At 40.2% G+C, this 23,605-nt stretch overlaps 5 pseudogenes; all 5 read right to left on the reverse strand.

The window, feature by feature from the left end:
* Window positions 1–381: 381 nt before the first annotated feature.
* On the reverse strand, window positions 382–1,463 carry LOC128170111 (uncharacterized; annotated as a pseudogene).
* A 370-nt stretch (window positions 1,464–1,833) lies between these two features.
* LOC128170112 (uncharacterized) lies at window positions 1,834–6,108 on the reverse strand (annotated as a pseudogene).
* Window positions 6,109–6,438: 330 nt separating this feature from the next.
* Window positions 6,439–10,114, reverse strand: LOC128170113 (uncharacterized; annotated as a pseudogene).
* Window positions 10,115–10,444: 330 nt separating this feature from the next.
* LOC128170114 (uncharacterized) lies at window positions 10,445–14,120 on the reverse strand (annotated as a pseudogene).
* Window positions 14,121–14,450: 330 nt separating this feature from the next.
* LOC128170116 (uncharacterized) lies at window positions 14,451–18,126 on the reverse strand (annotated as a pseudogene).
* Between the last annotated feature and the right edge of the window lie 5,479 nt (window positions 18,127–23,605).

Consider the following 23,605-nt stretch of genomic DNA (forward strand, 5'->3'; position numbering starts at 1 on the left):
ACCTCGGAGGGAGCTGCCGGGACCGTTGTTACAGGAGTGAGCAGCACTGTGAGCCCGGCCAGCAAAGTTTCTTGTGAAGGTGACATTGCGAGGCAGTGATCGTCGCAGAGTTCTGTTGAAGCTTTCGACCTTCTGAGAATTACTGTTTTTGATTGTCTTGTCCAAGACAGCTGGAGACAACCGCTTTGAGAAACAAGCATGGAGCATTGTTTTCATTCTCATCGGAGGACGGTATTGAAAAATTTTGACCTAGGTAAGAACTCTTGCGTACCCAGTTATTATTTACCCTCCCTTTGCACACTAATGAGTGTTTTTTGCATAAGGCATGATCCCCTGTGTAACACTTAACCACTGCATGTTTGGTGTAAGAGAGCTTGTTTTTTATTTATCTGCGTCACCCGCATATAGTGCATGCGCTTGATTTATCTCGGCTGTACACCTGTCAACAGCATCAAGGGCAAAATTGTGCAAAAGTTTGGTTTTTTCTGCCTTGGTTCTTTTCGGCATGATCTCCAAGAGTCTCTGGTCTCTTTTGATTGCTTTTCTTATGCTCTCAGACAGGTGACGAGTGTCAATATAGTGACATGGCTTATTTTCCAGCAGACCATCCTTATAGAGGGAGTCTGCAGCCCGACCAGCAGAGCTGTCTGGATCGGTGGTGACTTCCCTTACCTCCAGGCCATCTTCACAGAGTAGCTCCGCCATACCCTCCCTGGCCCACGTGAACTCATCCCCTATCGTGTGATGCATCGGAAGGTTTGCCCCACAGACCCCGGGGTTGCATTGATGGTCACGAGAGCCCTCATCAAGTAAGTGACCATGTTTTGAGCATATCTTATACCATTTTAATTATTTGGTGTTTTGAGGTGACATTCTCAGCAAATGAGTACACAGTTTTGTGTCGCCGGCTGGAAGGGTGTCTCACCCACCCCCGAGTAGAGGGGGTTATTGTTACATGCCATCGCATTGTACAGGGATGGCATGTGGGGATTCATTTCCCCTCAGGGTGTTCACATCTACCAGCCGGCGACACCTGTCACTCATGTCAGCCTCGTTGATGTTTTGGATCAAGGGCAAAACTTTATTGGAAGCTTTTTGTAGGGACCTACGAGCAGGAGGAGGAGTATTAGTACAGAGAAGAATTTTCCGCATCCCATCATTACCCACAGGAGTTTGACTGAGCCCAACTTGCAGACCATAATTGATTTTAGCTGCCTTTCTACCCGGGGATTTGGTATCTACCTCCTCATACAGGTTGTAACGCCTAGACGAGTAGGTACACTTGGTGCAGCGTAGCCCCATTCTGCTTCCAAGTCCCCGCCTCTCTTCCGACGCCAAGTCCCAGGACAGAAGTCCAGTGCATTTAGGTGTCTCCTGCTGGTGAAGTCGGAGAACCTCATTCCACATCTCAGCTGTTTTTCCCAGGTGGAGGAGTCTATGTGAATTTTGATCAGCCAGCCTAGGTAAAGTCACAATGATTTGTTTACTTGAAACAGTCACCAGTATGCAGAGCATGCAAGCAGTAATTAGAGTTACTTCCCTTAGACTAACAGGCTTGACATGTACAATTTCAAATTGATGTAATTTCAGTTTTAGGCAACCTAAGCTTCTTGTTTTTGTCTCAATTTACTGAAATGCCCTTTAGCTGCATGTATCACACTTGACTTCTCATGTACCTACATGTAATTACATGTAATTTTTAAATACATGAACCCCACCCTTTTAAGGTCATTTTCTTGGATAATTAACCATAAAGCAGATATTTGAATGGGGTAAATGTAAGAAAATTGGGGAAAAAAATCTCCTGTCTTACTCGTTTTCTGAAAATTTGACTTACTGCTCTGATTCATTTCCATCTAGGCAACTTTCATGATCTTTTGCCCTAAGCCTCCTCGGCCTCAGGAGATGGTAGCAGTTGGGCCGGAGGAGCATTTCCTCTCGTTCGGAGGCTGACGGACAGTCTCGAACCATTTGGTCCATATCCTCAGGCAGGTCTCCTGTACTGTCCTTGGGAATTTTGCAACTTTTCACTTGCTACCCCCTTATTGTGGGGTACATTTCTTGCCTTAAAGCCACAATTGTTTCTCCTTTTGAATTTTGGCATTTCTCTAAATTAATCTTTTTCAGTCTTAGATTTCAAAAGTCTCCCTTAATTTTTGTGTAGAGTGAAGCTCCAGTGTCTGAACTCTAATGCGTTTTCAACAATGATGGACTTTCTCTTGTCTAAGTTAATTGTAAACAAAGATGATGGGGGCACCTGCTATCTCTTGAAGCTGCATTAGATTTGGGGGGTGGTGATACATCTCAAACATGCTTAATCAGCAGGAAGGTCAGATAGGAATCACTAGCTACATTAGGGTCAGGGATAATTTTCCCCTCATATAGATCAAAAATTTTGCTAATTGGTAAATTAAAAACCTCCATTTTTTACATTAATTCCTAAATTTCTTTGATTTTCTGAGGCTACTCTCAAATTCTGGGTAGAATCCACCCCTATGAAGAAATTGACACAAACATGAGTTTATATCATTTTATTAACATCATAAAACAAAAACAAGACATTTGAAAACTGTTTTATTCATTACAGTCACTTTTTTCATCCATATAGGAACAGAGTTTGTAAAGTTCATCACTCCATATTACACCGATGTTGGCAGTTGGATGGCATCATTGAAATGGTCACAGAATCCGTGACACTGAAGTCCCGAGGCTCAAATTTCATACACATAGACAGGTAGGTGTAAAGTCTTTGAAAATTGTAAAATGGACTAATTCTGAGGTAGGTAACAATATAAGTATAGGAATAAGAGTACCAATGCACCGGATGTTGACATCAGAGAAAAAGTTATAGAACATTGTAACACGGAATAAATGGATGGGCGTCAGGCGATTGGCTGAATTCAGGTATGTAATTATTTTCATTTTAAAGCCAAAATATAAATGTTTGAAAGAAATGATGGGATGAGGGAATATTGCAGAAAATACAGAAATGCCAGAGGAGATTGTAGGAGTGGGGGTTAATTTTTTATGCAGGGTGCCATTTACTGCTGATCGCTGTAAGTTGTAAACAAGTGCAAATTTGACCTATAAACGCCACGGGACCATGTATTTTTTTTGGAAATTTCTGAAAGTGCTTAAAATGAAGTTTCAAATGATACCAAAGATTGGGCTGCTGTTGTCATAGTAAAGTACTGAGAGGTCCTAAGGTTTGTATAGAGTTCTATGGGAAAATAATTGGTAGGCTTTTCCCTATAGAGACCCAGTTTTTGACATGTCATGTGACTTTAAAGAAGAAAGTAGTTATTTTTAGTTACAGAATCCATGATGGAGGACGTTTTTAACAAATTGAGAAACAAATTAGAAGCAAAGAGTGAAAGGGTTGGGGGTCTGGGGGGTTGTGTCTTATGGAAAGGGGGGGTTGGGAGAAATGGTTATGGGTATATAAGGGTTTTATGGCCAGATGAGGGGAGCAAGGTTGAGAGAGTGCATCGGGTGGCTCTTATGGTGGAGATGCGTCTGACGAGGTCACAGTTTCCAGGTGGAAACCTGGAGGTCAGCCATCTCTGCCATGAGAAGCTGTGTGTCAACCCGATGCACCTCTCACTGGAGCCTCATGCCACGAATCAGGAGAGGATCCATTGCATGCAGCAGGGGGTATGCAGTGGGGCACACCATCCCCATCCAAGATGCATATTTTAGTGTAATTTGATGTTTTTAAAATATAATCATGGAATTATTGATCTGGTTTGGAATAATTGTGTTCTGTATGAGTCTTTTTGCATGATCGGGCTCGAGATTCAGTCAACATCATGTTTTTTTTTATATTTAATTTCTTCCTGATGTTTCTCATAAAGTTTGTACATTTTTTTTCGTTTTGTTACTCTTTTTGCTTTGTAAGATAAAGACTTTTGATATGATTTATTTAACTCATAATCTGTTTGTATTTTATCTAGGGTCTGGTCCACTTGGCCACCAGAGGGTATGGAAGCACCAACCCCTGCGCAGAGACCTCGGAGGGAGCTGCCGGGACCGTTGTTACAGGAGTGAGCAGCACTGTGAGCCCGGCCAGCAAAGTTTCTTGTGAAGGTGACATTGCGAGGCAGTGATCGTCGCAGAGTTCTGTTGAAGCTTTCGACCTTCTGAGAATTACTGTTTTTGATTGTCTTGTCCAAGACAGCTGGAGACAACCGCTTTGAGAAACAAGCATGGAGCATTGTTTCATTCTCATCGGAGGACGGTATTGAAAAATTTTGACCTAGGTAAGAACTCTTGCGTACCCAGTTATTATTTACCCTCCCTTTGCACACTAATGAGTGTTTTTTGCATAAGGCATGATCCCCTGTGTAACACTTAACCACTGCATGTTTGGTGTAAGAGAGCTTGTTTTTTATTTTATCTGCGTCACCCGCATATAGTGCATGCGCTTGATTTATCTCGGCTGTACACCTGTCAACAGCATCAAGGGCAAAATTGTGCAAAAGTTTGGTTTTTTCTGCCTTGGTTCTTTTCGGCATGATCTCCAAGAGTCTCTGGTCTCTTTTGATTGCTTTTCTTATGCTCTCAGACAGGTGACGAGTGTCAATATAGTGACATGGCTTATTTTCCAGCAGACCATCCTTATAGAGGGAGTCTGCAGCCCGACCAGCAGAGCTGTCTGGATCGGTGGTGACTTCCCTTACCTCCAGGCCATCTTCACAGAGTAGCTCCGCCATACCCTCCCTGGCCCACGTGAACTCATCCCCTATCGTGTGATGCATCGGAAGGTTTGCCCCACAGACCCCGGGGTTGCATTGATGGTCACGAGAGCCCTCATCAAGTAAGTGACCATGTTTTGAGCATATCTTATACCATTTTAATTATTTGGTGTTTTGAGGTGACATTCTCAGCAAATGAGTACACAGTTTGTGTCGCCGGCTGGAAGGGTGTCTCACCCACCCCCGAGTAGAGGGGGTTATTGTACATGCCATCGCATTGTACAGGGATGGCATGTGGGGATTCATTTCCCCTCAGGGTGTTCACATCTACCAGCCGGCGACACCTGTCACTCATGTCAGCCTCGTTGATGTTTTGGATCAAGGGCAAAACTTTATTGGAAGCTTTTTGTAGGGACCTACGAGCAGGAGGAGGAGTATTAGTACAGAGAAGAATTTTCCGCATCCCATCATTACCCACAGGAGTTTGACTGAGCCCAACTTGCAGACCATAATTGATTTTAGCTGCCTTTCTACCCGGGGATTTGGTATCTACCTCCTCATACAGGTTGTAACGCCTAGACGAGTAGGTACACTTGGTGCAGCGTAGCCCCATTCTGCTTCCAAGTCCCCGCCTCTCTTCCGACGCCAAGTCCCAGGACAGAAGTCCAGTGCATTTAGGTGTCTCCTGCTGGTGAAGTCGGAGAACCTCATTCCACATCTCAGCTGTTTTTCCCAGGTGGAGGAGTCTATGTGAATTTTGATCAGCCAGCCTAGGTAAAGTCACAATGATTTGTTTACTTGAAACAGTCACCAGTATGCAGAGCATGCAAGCAGTAATTAGAGTTACTTCCCTTAGACTAACAGGCTTGACATGTACAATTTCAAATTGATGTAATTTCAGTTTTAGGCAACCTAAGCTTCTTGTTTTTGTCTCAATTTACTGAAATGCCCTTTAGCTGCATGTATCACACTTGACTTCTCATGTACCTACATGTAATTACATGTAATTTTTAAATACATGAACCCCACCCTTTTAAGGTCATTTTCTTGGATAATTAACCATAAAGCAGATATTTGAATGGGGTAAATGTAAGAAAATTGGGGAAAAAAATCTCCTGTCTTACTCGTTTTCTGAAAATTTGACTTACTGCTCTGATTCATTTCCATCTAGGCAACTTTCATGATCTTTTGCCCTAAGCCTCCTCGGCCTCAGGAGATGGTAGCAGTTGGGCCGGAGGAGCATTTCCTCTCGTTCGGAGGCTGACGGACAGTCTCGAACCATTTGGTCCATATCCTCAGGCAGTCTCCTGTACTGTCCTTGGGAATTTTGCAACTTTTCACTTGCTACCCCCTTATTGTGGGGTACATTTCTTGCCTTAAAGCCACAATTGTTTCTCCTTTTGAATTTTGGCATTTCTCTAAATTAATCCTTTTTCAGTCTTAGATTTCAAAAGTCTCCCTTAATTTTTGTGTAGAGTGAAGCTCCAGTGTCTGAACTCTAATGCGTTTTCAACAATGATGGACTTTCTCTTGTCTAAGTTAATTGTAAACAAAGATGATGGGGGCACCTGCTATCTCTTGAAGCTGCATTAGATTTGGGGGGTGGTGATACATCTCAAACATGCTTAATCAGCAGGAAGGTCCAGATAGGAATCACTAGCTACATTAGGGTCAGGGATAATTTTCCCCTCATATAGATCAAAAATTTTGCTAATTGGTAAATTAAAAACCTCCATTTTTTACATTAATTCCTAAATTTCTTTGATTTTCTGAGGCTACTCTCAAATTCTGGGTAGAATCCACCCCTATGAAGAAATTGACACAAACATGAGTTTATATCATTTTATTAACATCATAAAACAAAAACAAGACATTTGAAAACTGTTTTATTCATTACAGTCACTTTTTTCATCCATATAGGAACAGAGTTTGTAAAGTTCATCACTCCATATTACACCGATGTTGGCAGTTGGATGGCATCATTGAAATGGTCACAGAATCCGTGACACTGAAGTCCCGAGGCTCAAATTTCATACACATAGACAGGTAGGTGTAAAGTCTTTGAAAATTGTAAAATGGACTAATTCTGAGGTAGGTAACAATATAAGTATAGGAATAAGAGTACCAATGCACCGGATGTTGACATCAGAGAAAAAGTTATAGAACATTGTAACACGGAATAAATGGATGGGCGTCAGGCGATTGGCTGAATTCAGGTATGTAATTATTTTCATTTTAAAGCCAAAATATAAATGTTTGAAAGAAATGATGGGATGAGGGAATATTGCAGAAAATACAGAAATGCCAGAGGAGATTGTAGGAGTGGGGGTTAATTTTTTATGCAGGGTGCCATTTACTGCTGATCGCTGTAAGTTGTAAACAAGTGCAAATTTGACCTATAAACGCCACGGGACCATGTATTTTTTTTGGAAATTTCTGAAAGTGCTTAAAATGAAGTTTCAAATGATACCAAAGATTGGGCTGCTGTTGTCATAGTAAAGTACTGAGAGGTCCTAAGGTTTGTATAGAGTTCTATGGGAAAATAATTGGTAGGCTTTTCCCTATAGAGACCCAGTTTTTGACATGTCATGTGACTTTAAAGAAGAAAGTAGTTATTTTTAGTTACAGAATCCATGATGGAGGACGTTTTTAACAAATTGAGAAACAAATTAGAAGCAAAGAGTGAAAGGGTTGGGGGTCTGGGGGGTTGTGTCTTATGGAAAGGGGGGGTTGGGAGAAATGGTTATGGGTATATAAGGGTTTTATGGCCAGATGAGGGGAGCAAGGTTGAGAGAGTGCATCGGGTGGCTCTTATGGTGGAGATGCGTCTGACGAGGTCACAGTTTCCAGGTGGAAACCTGGAGGTCAGCCATCTCTGCCATGAGAAGCTGTGTGTCAACCCGATGCACCTCTCACTGGAGCCTCATGCCACGAATCAGGAGAGGATCCATTGCATGCAGCAGGGGGTATGCAGTGGGGCACACCATCCCCATCCAAGATGCATATTTTAGTGTAATTTGATGTTTTTAAAATATAATCATGGAATTATTGATCTGGTTTGGAATAATTGTGTTCTGTATGAGTCTTTTTGCATGATCGGGCTCGAGATTCAGTCAACATCATGTTTTTTTTTATATTTAATTTCTTCCTGATGTTTCTCATAAAGTTTGTACATTTTTTTTCGTTTTGTTACTCTTTTTGCTTTGTAAGATAAAGACTTTTGATATGATTTATTTAACTCATAATCTGTTTGTATTTTATCTAGGGTCTGGTCCACTTGGCCACCAGAGGGTATGGAAGCACCAACCCCTGCGCAGAGACCTCGGAGGGAGCTGCCGGGACCGTTGTTACAGGAGTGAGCAGCACTGTGAGCCCGGCCAGCAAAGTTTCTTGTGAAGGTGACATTGCGAGGCAGTGATCGTCGCAGAGTTCTGTTGAAGCTTTCGACCTTCTGAGAATTACTGTTTTTGATTGTCTTGTCCAAGACAGCTGGAGACAACCGCTTTGAGAAACAAGCATGGAGCATTGTTTCATTCTCATCGGAGGACGGTATTGAAAAATTTTGACCTAGGTAAGAACTCTTGCGTACCCAGTTATTATTTACCCTCCCTTTGCACACTAATGAGTGTTTTTTGCATAAGGCATGATCCCCTGTGTAACACTTAACCACTGCATGTTTGGTGTAAGAGAGCTTGTTTTTTATTTTATCTGCGTCACCCGCATATAGTGCATGCGCTTGATTTATCTCGGCTGTACACCTGTCAACAGCATCAAGGGCAAAATTGTGCAAAAGTTTGGTTTTTTCTGCCTTGGTTCTTTTCGGCATGATCTCCAAGAGTCTCTGGTCTCTTTTGATTGCTTTTCTTATGCTCTCAGACAGGTGACGAGTGTCAATATAGTGACATGGCTTATTTTCCAGCAGACCATCCTTATAGAGGGAGTCTGCAGCCCGACCAGCAGAGCTGTCTGGATCGGTGGTGACTTCCCTTACCTCCAGGCCATCTTCACAGAGTAGCTCCGCCATACCCTCCCTGGCCCACGTGAACTCATCCCCTATCGTGTGATGCATCGGAAGGTTTGCCCCACAGACCCCGGGGTTGCATTGATGGTCACGAGAGCCCTCATCAAGTAAGTGACCATGTTTTGAGCATATCTTATACCATTTTAATTATTTGGTGTTTTGAGGTGACATTCTCAGCAAATGAGTACACAGTTTGTGTCGCCGGCTGGAAGGGTGTCTCACCCACCCCCGAGTAGAGGGGGTTATTGTACATGCCATCGCATTGTACAGGGATGGCATGTGGGGATTCATTTCCCCTCAGGGTGTTCACATCTACCAGCCGGCGACACCTGTCACTCATGTCAGCCTCGTTGATGTTTTGGATCAAGGGCAAAACTTTATTGGAAGCTTTTTGTAGGGACCTACGAGCAGGAGGAGGAGTATTAGTACAGAGAAGAATTTTCCGCATCCCATCATTACCCACAGGAGTTTGACTGAGCCCAACTTGCAGACCATAATTGATTTTAGCTGCCTTTCTACCCGGGGATTTGGTATCTACCTCCTCATACAGGTTGTAACGCCTAGACGAGTAGGTACACTTGGTGCAGCGTAGCCCCATTCTGCTTCCAAGTCCCCGCCTCTCTTCCGACGCCAAGTCCCAGGACAGAAGTCCAGTGCATTTAGGTGTCTCCTGCTGGTGAAGTCGGAGAACCTCATTCCACATCTCAGCTGTTTTTCCCAGGTGGAGGAGTCTATGTGAATTTTGATCAGCCAGCCTAGGTAAAGTCACAATGATTTGTTTACTTGAAACAGTCACCAGTATGCAGAGCATGCAAGCAGTAATTAGAGTTACTTCCCTTAGACTAACAGGCTTGACATGTACAATTTCAAATTGATGTAATTTCAGTTTTAGGCAACCTAAGCTTCTTGTTTTTGTCTCAATTTACTGAAATGCCCTTTAGCTGCATGTATCACACTTGACTTCTCATGTACCTACATGTAATTACATGTAATTTTTAAATACATGAACCCCACCCTTTTAAGGTCATTTTCTTGGATAATTAACCATAAAGCAGATATTTGAATGGGGTAAATGTAAGAAAATTGGGGAAAAAAATCTCCTGTCTTACTCGTTTTCTGAAAATTTGACTTACTGCTCTGATTCATTTCCATCTAGGCAACTTTCATGATCTTTTGCCCTAAGCCTCCTCGGCCTCAGGAGATGGTAGCAGTTGGGCCGGAGGAGCATTTCCTCTCGTTCGGAGGCTGACGGACAGTCTCGAACCATTTGGTCCATATCCTCAGGCAGTCTCCTGTACTGTCCTTGGGAATTTTGCAACTTTTCACTTGCTACCCCCTTATTGTGGGGTACATTTCTTGCCTTAAAGCCACAATTGTTTCTCCTTTTGAATTTTGGCATTTCTCTAAATTAATCCTTTTTCAGTCTTAGATTTCAAAAGTCTCCCTTAATTTTTGTGTAGAGTGAAGCTCCAGTGTCTGAACTCTAATGCGTTTTCAACAATGATGGACTTTCTCTTGTCTAAGTTAATTGTAAACAAAGATGATGGGGGCACCTGCTATCTCTTGAAGCTGCATTAGATTTGGGGGGTGGTGATACATCTCAAACATGCTTAATCAGCAGGAAGGTCCAGATAGGAATCACTAGCTACATTAGGGTCAGGGATAATTTTCCCCTCATATAGATCAAAAATTTTGCTAATTGGTAAATTAAAAACCTCCATTTTTTACATTAATTCCTAAATTTCTTTGATTTTCTGAGGCTACTCTCAAATTCTGGGTAGAATCCACCCCTATGAAGAAATTGACACAAACATGAGTTTATATCATTTTATTAACATCATAAAACAAAAACAAGACATTTGAAAACTGTTTTATTCATTACAGTCACTTTTTTCATCCATATAGGAACAGAGTTTGTAAAGTTCATCACTCCATATTACACCGATGTTGGCAGTTGGATGGCATCATTGAAATGGTCACAGAATCCGTGACACTGAAGTCCCGAGGCTCAAATTTCATACACATAGACAGGTAGGTGTAAAGTCTTTGAAAATTGTAAAATGGACTAATTCTGAGGTAGGTAACAATATAAGTATAGGAATAAGAGTACCAATGCACCGGATGTTGACATCAGAGAAAAAGTTATAGAACATTGTAACACGGAATAAATGGATGGGCGTCAGGCGATTGGCTGAATTCAGGTATGTAATTATTTTCATTTTAAAGCCAAAATATAAATGTTTGAAAGAAATGATGGGATGAGGGAATATTGCAGAAAATACAGAAATGCCAGAGGAGATTGTAGGAGTGGGGGTTAATTTTTTATGCAGGGTGCCATTTACTGCTGATCGCTGTAAGTTGTAAACAAGTGCAAATTTGACCTATAAACGCCACGGGACCATGTATTTTTTTTGGAAATTTCTGAAAGTGCTTAAAATGAAGTTTCAAATGATACCAAAGATTGGGCTGCTGTTGTCATAGTAAAGTACTGAGAGGTCCTAAGGTTTGTATAGAGTTCTATGGGAAAATAATTGGTAGGCTTTTCCCTATAGAGACCCAGTTTTTGACATGTCATGTGACTTTAAAGAAGAAAGTAGTTATTTTTAGTTACAGAATCCATGATGGAGGACGTTTTTAACAAATTGAGAAACAAATTAGAAGCAAAGAGTGAAAGGGTTGGGGGTCTGGGGGGTTGTGTCTTATGGAAAGGGGGGGTTGGGAGAAATGGTTATGGGTATATAAGGGTTTTATGGCCAGATGAGGGGAGCAAGGTTGAGAGAGTGCATCGGGTGGCTCTTATGGTGGAGATGCGTCTGACGAGGTCACAGTTTCCAGGTGGAAACCTGGAGGTCAGCCATCTCTGCCATGAGAAGCTGTGTGTCAACCCGATGCACCTCTCACTGGAGCCTCATGCCACGAATCAGGAGAGGATCCATTGCATGCAGCAGGGGGTATGCAGTGGGGCACACCATCCCCATCCAAGATGCATATTTTAGTGTAATTTGATGTTTTTAAAATATAATCATGGAATTATTGATCTGGTTTGGAATAATTGTGTTCTGTATGAGTCTTTTTGCATGATCGGGCTCGAGATTCAGTCAACATCATGTTTTTTTTTATATTTAATTTCTTCCTGATGTTTCTCATAAAGTTTGTACATTTTTTTTCGTTTTGTTACTCTTTTTGCTTTGTAAGATAAAGACTTTTGATATGATTTATTTAACTCATAATCTGTTTGTATTTTATCTAGGGTCTGGTCCACTTGGCCACCAGAGGGTATGGAAGCACCAACCCCTGCGCAGAGACCTCGGAGGGAGCTGCCGGGACCGTTGTTACAGGAGTGAGCAGCACTGTGAGCCCGGCCAGCAAAGTTTCTTGTGAAGGTGACATTGCGAGGCAGTGATCGTCGCAGAGTTCTGTTGAAGCTTTCGACCTTCTGAGAATTACTGTTTTTGATTGTCTTGTCCAAGACAGCTGGAGACAACCGCTTTGAGAAACAAGCATGGAGCATTGTTTCATTCTCATCGGAGGACGGTATTGAAAAATTTTGACCTAGGTAAGAACTCTTGCGTACCCAGTTATTATTTACCCTCCCTTTGCACACTAATGAGTGTTTTTTGCATAAGGCATGATCCCCTGTGTAACACTTAACCACTGCATGTTTGGTGTAAGAGAGCTTGTTTTTTATTTTATCTGCGTCACCCGCATATAGTGCATGCGCTTGATTTATCTCGGCTGTACACCTGTCAACAGCATCAAGGGCAAAATTGTGCAAAAGTTTGGTTTTTTCTGCCTTGGTTCTTTTCGGCATGATCTCCAAGAGTCTCTGGTCTCTTTTGATTGCTTTTCTTATGCTCTCAGACAGGTGACGAGTGTCAATATAGTGACATGGCTTATTTTCCAGCAGACCATCCTTATAGAGGGAGTCTGCAGCCCGACCAGCAGAGCTGTCTGGATCGGTGGTGACTTCCCTTACCTCCAGGCCATCTTCACAGAGTAGCTCCGCCATACCCTCCCTGGCCCACGTGAACTCATCCCCTATCGTGTGATGCATCGGAAGGTTTGCCCCACAGACCCCGGGGTTGCATTGATGGTCACGAGAGCCCTCATCAAGTAAGTGACCATGTTTTGAGCATATCTTATACCATTTTAATTATTTGGTGTTTTGAGGTGACATTCTCAGCAAATGAGTACACAGTTTGTGTCGCCGGCTGGAAGGGTGTCTCACCCACCCCCGAGTAGAGGGGGTTATTGTACATGCCATCGCATTGTACAGGGATGGCATGTGGGGATTCATTTCCCCTCAGGGTGTTCACATCTACCAGCCGGCGACACCTGTCACTCATGTCAGCCTCGTTGATGTTTTGGATCAAGGGCAAAACTTTATTGGAAGCTTTTTGTAGGGACCTACGAGCAGGAGGAGGAGTATTAGTACAGAGAAGAATTTTCCGCATCCCATCATTACCCACAGGAGTTTGACTGAGCCCAACTTGCAGACCATAATTGATTTTAGCTGCCTTTCTACCCGGGGATTTGGTATCTACCTCCTCATACAGGTTGTAACGCCTAGACGAGTAGGTACACTTGGTGCAGCGTAGCCCCATTCTGCTTCCAAGTCCCCGCCTCTCTTCCGACGCCAAGTCCCAGGACAGAAGTCCAGTGCATTTAGGTGTCTCCTGCTGGTGAAGTCGGAGAACCTCATTCCACATCTCAGCTGTTTTTCCCAGGTGGAGGAGTCTATGTGAATTTTGATCAGCCAGCCTAGGTAAAGTCACAATGATTTGTTTACTTGAAACAGTCACCAGTATGCAGAGCATGCAAGCAGTAATTAGAGTTACTTCCCTTAGACTAACAGGCTTGACATGTACAATTTCAAATTGATGTAATTTCAGTTTTAGGCAACCTAAGCTTCTTGTTTTTGTCTCAATTTACTGAAATGCCCTTTAGCTGCATGTATCACACTTGACTTCTCATGTACCTACATGTAATTACATGTAATTTTTAAATACATGAACCCCACCCTTTTAAGGTCATTTTCTTGGATAATTAACCATAAAGCAGATATTTGAATGGGGTAAATGTAAGAAAATTGGGGAAAAAAATCTCCTGTCTTACTCGTTTTCTGAAAATTTGACTTACTGCTCTGATTCATTTCCATCTAGGCAACTTTCATGATCTTTTGCCCTAAGCCTCCTCGGCCTCAGGAGATGGTAGCAGTTGGGCCGGAGGAGCATTTCCTCTCGTTCGGAGGCTGACGGACAGTCTCGAACCATTTGGTCCATATCCTCAGGCAGTCTCCTGTACTGTCCTTGGGAATTTTGCAACTTTTCACTTGCTACCCCCTTATTGTGGGGTACATTTCTTGCCTTAAAGCCACAATTGTTTCTCCTTTTGAATTTTGGCATTTCTCTAAATTAATCCTTTTTCAGTCTTAGATTTCAAAAGTCTCCCTTAATTTTTGTGTAGAGTGAAGCTCCAGTGTCTGAACTCTAATGCGTTTTCAACAATGATGGACTTTCTCTTGTCTAAGTTAATTGTAAACAAAGATGATGGGGGCACCTGCTATCTCTTGAAGCTGCATTAGATTTGGGGGGTGGTGATACATCTCAAACATGCTTAATCAGCAGGAAGGTCCAGATAGGAATCACTAGCTACATTAGGGTCAGGGATAATTTTCCCCTCATATAGATCAAAAATTTTGCTAATTGGTAAATTAAAAACCTCCATTTTTTACATTAATTCCTAAATTTCTTTGATTTTCTGAGGCTACTCTCAAATTCTGGGTAGAATCCACCCCTATGAAGAAATTGACACAAACATGAGTTTATATCATTTTATTAACATCATAAAACAAAAACAAGACATTTGAAAACTGTTTTATTCATTACAGTCACTTTTTTCATCCATATAGGAACAGAGTTTGTAAAGTTCATCACTCCATATTACACCGATGTTGGCAGTTGGATGGCATCATTGAAATGGTCACAGAATCCGTGACACTGAAGTCCCGAGGCTCAAATTTCATACACATAGACAGGTAGGTGTAAAGTCTTTGAAAATTGTAAAATGGACTAATTCTGAGGTAGGTAACAATATAAGTATAGGAATAAGAGTACCAATGCACCGGATGTTGACATCAGAGAAAAAGTTATAGAACATTGTAACACGGAATAAATGGATGGGCGTCAGGCGATTGGCTGAATTCAGGTATGTAATTATTTTCATTTTAAAGCCAAAATATAAATGTTTGAAAGAAATGATGGGATGAGGGAATATTGCAGAAAATACAGAAATGCCAGAGGAGATTGTAGGAGTGGGGGTTAATTTTTTATGCAGGGTGCCATTTACTGCTGATCGCTGTAAGTTGTAAACAAGTGCAAATTTGACCTATAAACGCCACGGGACCATGTATTTTTTTTGGAAATTTCTGAAAGTGCTTAAAATGAAGTTTCAAATGATACCAAAGATTGGGCTGCTGTTGTCATAGTAAAGTACTGAGAGGTCCTAAGGTTTGTATAGAGTTCTATGGGAAAATAATTGGTAGGCTTTTCCCTATAGAGACCCAGTTTTTGACATGTCATGTGACTTTAAAGAAGAAAGTAGTTATTTTTAGTTACAGAATCCATGATGGAGGACGTTTTTAACAAATTGAGAAACAAATTAGAAGCAAAGAGTGAAAGGGTTGGGGGTCTGGGGGGTTGTGTCTTATGGAAAGGGGGGGTTGGGAGAAATGGTTATGGGTATATAAGGGTTTTATGGCCAGATGAGGGGAGCAAGGTTGAGAGAGTGCATCGGGTGGCTCTTATGGTGGAGATGCGTCTGACGAGGTCACAGTTTCCAGGTGGAAACCTGGAGGTCAGCCATCTCTGCCATGAGAAGCTGTGTGTCAACCCGATGCACCTCTCACTGGAGCCTCATGCCACGAATCAGGAGAGGATCCATTGCATGCAGCAGGGGGTATGCAGTGGGGCACACCATCCCCATCCAAGATGCATATTTTAGTGTAATTTGATGTTTTTAAAATATAATCATGGAATTATTGATCTGGTTTGGAATAATTGTGTTCTGTATGAGTCTTTTTGCATGATCGGGCTCGAGATTCAGTCAACATCATGTTTTTTTTTATATTTAATTTCTTCCTGATGTTTCTCATAAAGTTTGTACATTTTTTTTCGTTTTGTTACTCTTTTTGCTTTGTAAGATAAAGACTTTTGATATGATTTATTTAACTCATAATCTGTTTGTATTTTATCTAGGGTCTGGTCCACTTGGCCACCAGAGGGTATGGAAGCACCAACCCCTGCGCAGAGACCTCGGAGGGAGCTGCCGGGACCGTTGTTACAGGAGTGAGCAGCACTGTGAGCCCGGCCAGCAAAGTTTCTTGTGAAGGTGACATTGCGAGGCAGTGATCGTCGCAGAGTTCTGTTGAAGCTTTCGACCTTCTGAGAATTACTGTTTTTGATTGTCTTGTCCAAGACAGCTGGAGACAACCGCTTTGAGAAACAAGCATGGAGCATTGTTTCATTCTCATCGGAGGACGGTATTGAAAAATTTTGACCTAGGTAAGAACTCTTGCGTACCCAGTTATTATTTACCCTCCCTTTGCACACTAATGAGTGTTTTTTGCATAAGGCATGATCCCCTGTGTAACACTTAACCACTGCATGTTTGGTGTAAGAGAGCTTGTTTTTTATTTTATCTGCGTCACCCGCATATAGTGCATGCGCTTGATTTATCTCGGCTGTACACCTGTCAACAGCATCAAGGGCAAAATTGTGCAAAAGTTTGGTTTTTTCTGCCTTGGTTCTTTTCGGCATGATCTCCAAGAGTCTCTGGTCTCTTTTGATTGCTTTTCTTATGCTCTCAGACAGGTGACGAGTGTCAATATAGTGACATGGCTTATTTTCCAGCAGACCATCCTTATAGAGGGAGTCTGCAGCCCGACCAGCAGAGCTGTCTGGATCGGTGGTGACTTCCCTTACCTCCAGGCCATCTTCACAGAGTAGCTCCGCCATACCCTCCCTGGCCCACGTGAACTCATCCCCTATCGTGTGATGCATCGGAAGGTTTGCCCCACAGACCCCGGGGTTGCATTGATGGTCACGAGAGCCCTCATCAAGTAAGTGACCATGTTTTGAGCATATCTTATACCATTTTAATTATTTGGTGTTTTGAGGTGACATTCTCAGCAAATGAGTACACAGTTTGTGTCGCCGGCTGGAAGGGTGTCTCACCCACCCCCGAGTAGAGGGGGTTATTGTACATGCCATCGCATTGTACAGGGATGGCATGTGGGGATTCATTTCCCCTCAGGGTGTTCACATCTACCAGCCGGCGACACCTGTCACTCATGTCAGCCTCGTTGATGTTTTGGATCAAGGGCAAAACTTTATTGGAAGCTTTTTGTAGGGACCTACGAGCAGGAGGAGGAGTATTAGTACAGAGAAGAATTTTCCGCATCCCATCATTACCCACAGGAGTTTGACTGAGCCCAACTTGCAGACCATAATTGATTTTAGCTGCCTTTCTACCCGGGGATTTGGTATCTACCTCCTCATACAGGTTGTAACGCCTAGACGAGTAGGTACACTTGGTGCAGCGTAGCCCCATTCTGCTTCCAAGTCCCCGCCTCTCTTCCGACGCCAAGTCCCAGGACAGAAGTCCAGTGCATTTAGGTGTCTCCTGCTGGTGAAGTCGGAGAACCTCATTCCACATCTCAGCTGTTTTTCCCAGGTGGAGGAGTCTATGTGAATTTTGATCAGCCAGCCTAGGTAAAGTCACAATGATTTGTTTACTTGAAACAGTCACCAGTATGCAGAGCATGCAAGCAGTAATTAGAGTTACTTCCCTTAGACTAACAGGCTTGACATGTACAATTTCAAATTGATGTAATTTCAGTTTTAGGCAACCTAAGCTTCTTGTTTTTGTCTCAATTTACTGAAATGCCCTTTAGCTGCATGTATCACACTTGACTTCTCATGTACCTACATGTAATTACATGTAATTTTTAAATACATGAACCCCACCCTTTTAAGGTCATTTTCTTGGATAATTAACCATAAAGCAGATATTTGAATGGGGTAAATGTAAGAAAATTGGGGAAAAAAATCTCCTGTCTTACTCGTTTTCTGAAAATTTGACTTACTGCTCTGATTCATTTCCATCTAGGCAACTTTCATGATCTTTTGCCCTAAGCCTCCTCGGCCTCAGGAGATGGTAGCAGTTGGGCCGGAGGAGCATTTCCTCTCGTTCGGAGGCTGACGGACAGTCTCGAACCATTTGGTCCATATCCTCAGGCAGTCTCCTGTACTGTCCTTGGGAATTTTGCAACTTTTCACTTGCTACCCCCTTATTGTGGGGTACATTTCTTGCCTTAAAGCCACAATTGTTTCTCCTTTTGAATTTTGGCATTTCTCTAAATTAATCCTTTTTCAGTCTTAGATTTCAAAAGTCTCCCTTAATTTTTGTGTAGAGTGAAGCTCCAGTGTCTGAACTCTAATGCGTTTTCAACAATGATGGACTTTCTCTTGTCTAAGTTAATTGTAAACAAAGATGATGGGGGCACCTGCTATCTCTTGAAGCTGCATTAGATTTGGGGGGTGGTGATACATCTCAAACATGCTTAATCAGCAGGAAGGTCCAGATAGGAATCACTAGCTACATTAGGGTCAGGGATAATTTTCCCCTCATATAGATCAAAAATTTTGCTAATTGGTAAATTAAAAACCTCCATTTTTTACATTAATTCCTAAATTTCTTTGATTTTCTGAGGCTACTCTCAAATTCTGGGTAGAATCCACCCCTATGAAGAAATTGACACAAACATGAGTTTATATCATTTTATTAACATCATAAAACAAAAACAAGACATTTGAAAACTGTTTTATTCATTACAGTCACTTTTTTCATCCATATAGGAACAGAGTTTGTAAAGTTCATCACTCCATATTACACCGATGTTGGCAGTTGGATGGCATCATTGAAATGGTCACAGAATCCGTGACACTGAAGTCCCGAGGCTCAAATTTCATACACATAGACAGGTAGGTGTAAAGTCTTTGAAAATTGTAAAATGGACTAATTCTGAGGTAGGTAACAATATAAGTATAGGAATAAGAGTACCAATGCACCGGATGTTGACATCAGAGAAAAAGTTATAGAACATTGTAACACGGAATAAATGGATGGGCGTCAGGCGATTGGCTGAATTCAGGTATGTAATTATTTTCATTTTAAAGCCAAAATATAAATGTTTGAAAGAAATGATGGGATGAGGGAATATTGCAGAAAATACAGAAATGCCAGAGGAGATTGTAGGAGTGGGGGTTAATTTTTTATGCAGGGTGCCATTTACTGCTGATCGCTGTAAGTTGTAAACAAGTGCAAATTTGACCTATAAACGCCACGGGACCATGTATTTTTTTTGGAAATTTCTGAAAGTGCTTAAAATGAAGTTTCAAATGATACCAAAGATTGGGCTGCTGTTGTCATAGTAAAGTACTGAGAGGTCCTAAGGTTTGTATAGAGTTCTATGGGAAAATAATTGGTAGGCTTTTCCCAGATGACCGAGGTGTTCAAAGCGAAAGAAAACAAAAATGGCGCAGTCCATGACACCAACGAAAACTTGTGTTCTCGGTTATGCCTGCATTATTTGCGGATTTTCGTTTGTACAACACGAAAAGACAACTGATGGGACTGATATAATTCACAAGTTCTATCAAAATAAACTGAAAGTTAATTCAGAAAGGGAGAATTGTATTCGGAAAGTTACCGAAAAATCGGACCTTGATATCGAAGAGAGTAATGCTGGCGTCTGTAGAAAATGCTTTAGATCTGTGGAATCAATAATTAAAGCGGACGAAAAGAACAAAGCTGCCAAACAAAGAATCATCCAAAGCTTAGATCAGGTCTGTAAAACACAGTTTTTAGTTATTCCCTCTCCAAGGCGGAAAGCGATCACAAAGAGAATGCTCCGCAGTCCACATGGTCCAGATCAACCTAGCAGCCGACCGGCAAACCCCCTTGCCAGAGTGGCCTATGTATCACCTGTTAAAATTGCCCCATTTTGTGATTTGGAGAGTTATAGAAAAAATTGCACCACAGCCTAAGGTAATATCTCTCTCTCTATCTCTATCTCTCTCTCTATCTCTCTCTCTCTCTCTCCCTCCCTCTCTCTCTCTCTCTCTCTCTCTCTCTCTCTCTCTCTCTCTCTCTCTCTCTAAATTTTAGGCTTATCATGCTTATTAATCAAATTTGGTCATTTTTGAATTTCTTTTAAACAGATCCTGACTAAGACTGGTGGAAATGAAGAAAACTCTGGTATGTATATGTGTATATCATGATTTTATGATTATAAGAATAAAACTCTGCTTTTCTGTGTGCTAAATGTGACACAAAGTATTGTGCATGAAAATAGAAGTCATAAGATATCATAAATTCGCTGTGCACATGTATATCAGTACAAAAGTTAGAGTGAGTTTTAAAATTCTGGGTTTTTTTTTAAAGTGAAATACATTTATGTATTGCATATGGGCATGTGATGTCTGCTGCTGAAAATTAATCTGATTGAATTTCAAATAAGAGATATTTATGATGATTAGAAGATATTTCTATTGCACTTATAAATGCTATGATGTAATTGTGACAGAACCAGTTCCTAAATCCTCTAAGAGGGCCTTATTCTCGAGCACAATGACATCAAACCAGTGTTCTATAGATTGGGAAGTTGAGGTGCAATGCTACAAATCTAAGATTTTTTTTTTGATTTTTTTGTTTGTTTCGGTTAATCTAAGATTTCATCTGTTTGAATGTCATGTAGAAATGTAGGGAAATTGTTAATTAACTGTGTTGATCATTCATTTAACATTAATACCCATGTTTTAGTATGCTTTGAGTACCGGTATATGCCATGATAAAATAAATACTTATTGGTTTCAATGTCAATACATAAACACACCCTTAAACTTTTAGATTATTTATGTATTTGGTCAATCATTTTCCACCTACTTCAATTTAATGTACCGGTATTTGATTCATGTAGACAATTTTATTTTACAAAAGACTTCTAAAGTTGTTTTTAAAAGTTGTCCTATCAGAGAAGTCTTTGGAAAACTTTAAATCTTACACTTTTACTTGAAATATCCGTAAAAAATTTTGAGGCTGAAAAGTTTTCCATGCGACGTATCAAGGTAGCTGATGGAGGTTCTTATTTTTTAAAGATTGTTTGTAATTCTAAAAATAAAAGTGAACTGTCCATCCATATTATTCTAGGCCAAGGGGAAAAAGATTTGAGACTTAATTCCTGTGGTTGGATTTCATCATATATATATCAAATGCATACTGGTTTGAATTGTTTATCTTGTTCAATGTTCATTCCAAAATAACCCATTCATGTATTGTGAGTGCTGTTACATAAAGGACAATAAAAAATCACAATTTATAATTAATTGTTTACAATTTTGTTTCTAATTGCACATCGGTATCAAAGCATTTACAATAATTTGAAGGGTTTTGGGGGGATTTTTGTGTTCCAAATGTTTGCAATTGTTAGAATGTTGTTAGTTTGCTTATCTGGATTAGCAAGATTTGGTAAGATTGTTTTTATAAAACTAAGATATGTGGATGTGGATTAAATCAATTTATCTGCTTAAAAAATATTCAGACTTACTCTGAAAAAAAATAGATGTTTTTAAATCTGCTACTATTCTCAAACTTTTTCTTAGGTAATTCAAATTGTGCATTTAATAGGAAGCAATCATATTTGAATGTTTATAACTATACAGCAGAGAAACAAATTCAATTTGTTCGAAATATTTACAGATGGCATATTCTCAATATTTATATTAATTTGGAATTAAAGCTTTGTTTAAGAATCTGCTGTGAAAAATAAATGGATATGGTGCCCTGCTGTACATAGTAATATATATATATATATATATATATATAAATATATATATATATATATATATATATATATATATATATATATATATATATATATATATATATATATATATATGTTTACACTCATTCGACATCCTAAATTATCAAATTGTAAAAAAAAGTTGATCAATCTTTAGGTTTCTGTGAACTATCCAAGTGGAAAGAAGACTGCTCTCATACAGAATGACACCCATCAGAAAATCTGCAAGGCATTGATCCGTGGTACAAATGTTGATAGTGCAATTGTAGAAGCCTTGTGTCAGTCTAATCCAGCGTGCATAATAACTGGAGCAGCAAAGATTGTTAAATTGGAGAGTGTAAAAGTCTGCAAGCGAGGATCTGGATGTCCATTACAGAAGAAAGACTACAGTGACTTCTTCAACTTCAGCTGGGACCACCTTCATGAATACTTTAGGCATCATTGCCATGCTCTCCTTTCAATTATTTCTGCAACAGTTTGTGACTTAACACCTCAGGTTTCCAGTAAACCGTACCAACATATAATTCTCACAGCCTGTATTGGATTGCATGGTAGAAGCCAAGAAATGTCCTTGGTACAATTTGTTGTTGACTTCATGCTAAAACATGGTGGATGCACGGAACGGATATAACACTTTTTATAAATTATTTTTAAAGCATGTTGAATGTTTTAAATGTATAATGAATGTGACCTTTCAATTAACTGATATATGTTATGTAAAATTTACTCTTTCAAGTTAAACAGTATAAATGAAAAAATCTTATCCCAAAATATATTATTGTTAAGGGCCAGGGAACTGTTTCACAAAAGCATCGTAAATCGTACGTAGTACGTAAGTGGGACGTAGGTAGTACTTAGTTAATTTTGGGTGTTTCACGAAAGCGACGTAAATTACGCAGCGTCGTATGTAACGTCGTAAATCTACGTCACCTCGGAGGTGGCGTAAATCTACGTCTAAGTAGCGTTATTATCTCAAAATGTTAGCTATATGAGGTTTGATGACGAACAAGTGCTTTAAAATGTTCATAAGAACACTGCATTTAAGGGACAGACAGTCCCCGGGACCTTCACGAATCGCAAAAGTTATATATATCCTCTTTTTCTTAATATTTCGACAGTGTCAATCTAAGGGTCTTTATTATAAATTTAACGAGCAATTTTTATAATTTTAAAATCAAAAAGGTTTATCATGAAAAAAGACCATAGCTTGTCCTTTAAAAAAAGTTAGCTGATTATTTTTCTTTTACTTCCATTGACAAAGTATTAATCCATTGACAAAATTACTATGTCCTAATTTCGACGTTTCAACTAAATTGCATAATCAGATAAATCTGTGTTTATAACATTACATGTACTTCTTTTTCATGATTAAATCTTCAGTTTTTGCAGACGATACATCATATAGTCCGTCATAACGATTTTACTTTTGTTGTACGATGATTTGAAGTCAGAATAATGTATTAACAAAATTTGCTCTTTTTTGTTTGGAAAACTAAATGAATTAAACAACGAGTTAATCTAATAAAAATGTAATATCATTCCTGAATAATATCATCTTTGTCTGCCATTTTTGTTTGCCAGATTAGCTATTGGTTCGAAATACCCGGAAGTGACACGCAATACACTAAAAGGTGGTGTCGGAAGAACCCGTATCATGTTTTCTGACACAATCTTCTTTCTGTTAATACCAAACAACTTATTGTAAACATATATTACATATTTTACAACCCAAGTTATAAATAGTGATTCGAAATACCTTAAATTACTATATCTATCTATCTTTTTTTTCTTTTGTTACAAAATTAAATAAAATCTAACACCCCATGATCACAGTCAAAAAGAGGTTATTTCACTACAAAAAAGTATGGGCTTAGCAAACGAAGGCAATTTACTAACAAACTTTAAAATAGTAAATATTTGCAAGCAAATACAATAAAAATATACATCTTACGTAATGTTACATTACAT

The sequence above is a fragment of the Crassostrea angulata genome, unplaced genomic scaffold (genome assembly GCF_025612915.1).
Source record: "Crassostrea angulata isolate pt1a10 unplaced genomic scaffold, ASM2561291v2 HiC_scaffold_322, whole genome shotgun sequence".
NCBI classification, from domain to species: Eukaryota; Metazoa; Mollusca; class Bivalvia; order Ostreida; family Ostreidae; genus Magallana; species Magallana angulata.